The sequence below is a fragment of the Scylla paramamosain genome, chromosome 5 (genome assembly GCF_035594125.1).
Source record: "Scylla paramamosain isolate STU-SP2022 chromosome 5, ASM3559412v1, whole genome shotgun sequence".
Lineage (NCBI taxonomy): Eukaryota > Metazoa > Arthropoda > Malacostraca > Decapoda > Portunidae > Scylla > Scylla paramamosain.
Window position 1 is genome coordinate 25,360,056 of NC_087155.1, and position 5,000 is coordinate 25,365,055.

The following is a 5,000-nucleotide window of genomic DNA, read 5'->3' on the forward strand; positions in this document are numbered from 1 at the left end:
GGGTTTTGAAAAAATTTTTATAAATAATCAAAATAGTGTTAGGTAGATAACGCGTTGTTAAGAAACATCTTAAATGCAAAGGGAAAACCGTAGACAAATCTTAAACACATATGGAGAAATACAAATAAAATCAAAATAATGTTCACTAGCTTACGCGTTATGGCGAAATATCTGAAATGCAAAGGAAAACATGCAAAGAAAAAACGAAACAGAATACAAGGATAAATTCGCCTTCCGACTCGGGCAATGAATACGAAACTCGTGAATCAGAAAGTTAACACAATGCATGCGAAACATAAACAAACGTCCAGCCTCTCTTGAAACAACGTAGCATCATGAGAAGTAATGTGCCAGAGTAATGAGCGATACCAGCTCACGAGTCACGTATTCTGCAACTTAAGGCCTTTCACTGCGATATGCAAAGAGTCACAACACTAAAAGCACTGCACAGTCTTTACAGGAACCTACAAGGACGAAAAAGGGGATTAAGAGGACATTTTTTTTCACTAACTAACGAGTAGAATATTTAAAGATAGCTGTAGAATGGAAAAAAAAAATGTCTCAGAAGCAATAGTGTGAGTGTGTGAAGCAATAGTGAATGAGTCAAGCTGTATAACATATTTGGCGTCTCACGAAATCTAAAAGGTGTAATAAGTTTGTCGAACGTGAACCTGGGAGAGCTGAGAGAGGAATGCAAAGATCAGTCGAGACGCAAGACTGAGGGATGAAAAATGGCATCAGGCATTACGAAGGAGAGTTTTTACCTGAAGGAGGAGGAGGAAGAGGACGACGAGGACGAGATGATGATGATGGAGATGGAGGAGAAGGAAAAGCGGCGAGAAAGAGGAAACAGAAATGATACGAGTAACAAGAGGCACTCAGGGGGACAGTAAGATAAGAAGAGCCGTAATTCAAGAAGCAGCATCACAGAAAGTAGGAGGAGAAAGATGAGCACCAGAAAAGGAGCAAGAGGAGGAAGGAGTGAAGGAGTACTGTTGCAGGAGGAGCTGAGGGACCTCGATGATAGAAAGTAGGAGGAGTAGCAGGGGAAGTAGAAGAGGAGGAGGAAGAAAGGAAAAAAAAAGAGAATAGGAGGAAGAGAACGAAAGAAACAGGAGGAACAGGAGAAATGCTATAGGAGGAGGAAGAACTAAAAAAAAAAACAGGATAACAGGAAGTAAAATGAGGAGGAAAAACAGCAGAGGTAAAAAAGGAAGAAGAGAAAGAAGAAAAAGAAAAATAGAAACGAAGAAGGAGGAGAAAGAGAAGAGTGACCTAAACGTTTCCTCAACATTTAACAGAGTCCAACCCTCTTGTCTCATCATAACGTGTATTTTCTGTTTAGAGATGATTTGTGACATAATTGAATAAATCACCCGGGCTGACAGAAGGGTCCGCGGCGCAACATCACCCCCCTCTATCCCTCATCTTGGTACTCCCTCCCTGGTCTCCTTCAGGGGGCGGCAGGTGCGGCGTCCCTAAGGAGGCGCCGTCACCCTCAAGCGTTTCTGCAGAATATTCAATTTCCCCAGATGCAGAAACATATTGGTCTTCTGTTTGTCTTGTATCTTCTTGTGCTACTCCTCCTCCTCCTCCTCCTTCTCCTCCTCCTCCTCCTCCTCCTCCTCCTCCTCCTCCTCCTCCTCCTCCTCCTCCTCCTCCTCCTCCTCCTCCTCCTCCTCTTCCTCCTTCTTCTTCTTCTCCTTCCTTGTCGTTTCTTGTTCTCGTTTTTTGTTTTATTTTTTACCTTTTCCTTGTATTGTTCTTGTTCTCTCCTTTTCGTTCGTTCGTTGTTGTTGTTTATTTTTCTTTCTCTGATTCTTTTTTATTCCTCTTGTACTTCTTGATCTTTTTCTTGTCATTGTTTTTGTTGTTGTTAATTTTCTTGTTCTTGTTTTTCTTATTCTTGTTCTTCTTGTTCTTGTTCTTCTTGTTCTTGTTCTTGTTGTTGTTGTTGTTGTTGTTGTTGTTGTTGTTGTTGTTGTTGTTGTTCTTCTTCTTCTTCTTCTTCTTCTTCTTCTTCTTCTTCTTCTTCTTCTTCTTCTTCTTCTTCTTCTTCTTCTTCTTCTTCTTCTTCTTCTTCTTCTTCTTCTTCTTCTTCTTCTTCTTCTTCTTCTTCTTCTTCTTCTTCTTCTTCTTCTTCTTCTTCTTCTTCTTCTTCTTCTTCTTCTTCTTCTTCTTCTTCTTCTTCTTCTTCTTCTTCTTCTTCTTCTTCTTCTTCTTCTTCTTCTTCTTCTTCTTCTTCTTCTTCTTCTTCTTCTTCTTCTTCTTCTTCTTCTTCTTCTTCTTCTTCTACCGGGACGACATGTAGGAGAGGAAAAAGTCGAGGAAATTAAGGTGAGAAAAGAGACAAGGAGCGAAGAAGTAACAGCGTATTGGCTTGAAACGAGATTACCTGCAGGAGAGCACTACCTTGGAGGAGGAGGAGGAAGAGGAGGAGGCAGGAAAGGTATCTGTATCATACTATTTGTGAGAGGAGAAGGAAAAAAGTAAAGGAGAAGAAGAAGGAGGAGGAGGAGAAGAAGAAGGAAGAGGAAGAAGTTTTGGAAGTGAAGGAAAAGGAAAGTACTAGTGAGTTTAAAGGAGATGGGAGGAGGGAGGGAGGATAAAGAGAAATAGTAAAAGGAGGAGGAAGGGAGAAGATAGCTATAAAAGATTATTTTCCTGACAAAACCTTTTCCATTCCTCCTCCTCCTCCTCGTCCTCCTCCTCCTGATACATAGGGTAATTGGAACACATAAAAATGCCATCTACCGTCTTATATTTAGAATTTAAGACACTTTTCGTCACATCTCTTATTCAACCACCACCACCACCACCACCACCACCTTCGCAACAAAAGTCCTGGGTACGATGGTGCATTTTTAGTTGAAATGAATAAAATAGAACTACATGTATAAAACTAACTAACATTGTCGAATAGAAATAAATGAAAGAATATAATATGTGCGTGATGTTGAAATAGTGACTTCTGTTCATATTTTGACATTTTTTTTCGTTGTTTTTTTTTTTTTATTATTTGTTATTTATTTTTATTTTTCTTTCTTTTTTTTTTTTTACCTTCATGTGTGTGGAGGATTGTTCATTTTTTTCTTGCATATCATTTTTTTCTTCTCAATCGAATAATTATGTACGTATAGCTTTCCATCACGATACGTACACACACACACACACACACACACACACACACACACACACACACACACACACACACACACACACACACACACACACACACACACACACGCTACATGTATGTATGACTGGACTGGTGTGTGTGTGTGTGTGTGTGTGTGTGTGTGTGTGTTTTCAATATTTTATTTAGGCCTTTAATTTAGATATATATTTCGTTGCATTCTCTCTTTTTTTTCTTTCTTGTTTTTTTTTTTTCTGTGAGTGGATTAATTTGTCAAGAGTTTAAAATGTGTGAATGTGGATGAATGAGGAACTAAATACACCTGAGGGATTCGTGTGTGTGTGTGTGTGTGTGTGTGTGTGTGTGTGTGTGTGTGTGTGTGTGTGTGTGTGTGCTGGAAGGAGGCGGAGGTGAGTGACCTGAGCACCCACACTCAGTACTCGTCCTCACACTCTCCTCCTCGTGACCTGAACACTGGCGCGTGGGTAATGAGTGAGATTAGCACGCCATAGCACGCCACCCTAGCATCAGCGTGCCTCCTGCTGGGAAGATTGAAGGTCGCGCTAGGAAAAACGCATCGTGAGGTCATTTTCTGTCGCATTCGTGTTACAGCTCAGAGAAAATTGCCACGGGGTTGCAGTAATAGCCAGAGAGTAGCATACACACGTTACTACTGGGTAAAGAAATTGGGTAGTACTGCTGTTGGCTCCTCCCCTCTTACCACTTAAAATTGTTCATGAGAAAATCACATGATAAGAAAACACTAGCATACCTTTGCGTCCTTGCATGGCTGTTAAGGGACTGCTACTAACTACTGGGGGAAAGAGACTAGGTAGCACAGCTGAATGGTTCTCCCTACCTAACACTTCAAATTGTTGATGTAAGCTTCCTTCTTTTTTTTTTTTTAACACATATAGTGAGAAAATTAAATAAGACCCCAAACAGCAACAGTACTTTAGGTCCCTGCATGGCTGTTTGCGAGTTACGAATAAATTGACCAGCACAATTAGTATCACTTCTTACCTACTTTTTAATGACAGTTTCTCAGCTTTTCTTTTCATTTTTTTTCTTCGTTTTATGGACCTTAGGTATCCTTCACACGCAAAACAAAAAGAGAAAAAAATGAAATATACGTATTTGCTGCATTAAACTTTGATGGAAAAGAAATAAAAATTGCTTCTTATGTACGAATATGTGGAGGAGGGTAAATACAAGTTAACTGGAAGGAAAGTACAGCATTACAAGGGGAGGCAGAATGATTGGCGGAAATTTAAGAGTCAGTATTATGGGTAGTAGCAATTTAAGACTAATGAAGCACACGTGGCATAATATTCAAGATAAAGAAAAAAAGACCGGAATGTAAAATCTGAATTCATTTTTAAAGGAATGTGGATGAAAAGGGAACACGTGACATGGACGAAGCTCTCCTCCTAATTACTACGAGATTAATTACAGCTGATTATTTTTTGCAGGGGATCACGTGGATTAGGAAGTTAAGGCTTGAGCTGCTCAGGTCATTTTGTTATCAAAGTATTCAGCGCGCAATTAAAATATGAACTGTGTCTTTATTGTTTGTGTTATTGCTCAGAAAATACATATCCATTCCAGTAAGTATTATGCTGTACATGTATTGAGGTAGATATGCAGGTGAACGTGAGGCTGGAGGTGTGTTACGTAGCTGTCTGAGAGTGCTTATACGCTCCTGTACATTAATACGCGTAAGGACAAGTGCGCAGGTAAATGTGATTGGTGTTTCATAGAAGTTTTCCTTTTATACGTTTATTTCAAATCGTTTTCGTAAAGGTTGTAATTTTGACAGATTGATTATATAGTGTTTGAAAATATCGCGTCATGGTTTTTATTT

The 5,000-nt window shown here is 39.5% G+C and overlaps 1 protein-coding gene across 5 annotated transcripts in view; it reads left to right on the forward strand.

Annotated features, from left to right (window-relative positions):
* The window catches only part of LOC135100711 (neuropeptide CCHamide-1 receptor-like), a 186,088-nt gene that overhangs the window by 168,565 nt on the left and 12,523 nt on the right, over window positions 1–5,000 (forward strand). The gene's annotated exons all lie outside the window — the stretch shown is intronic.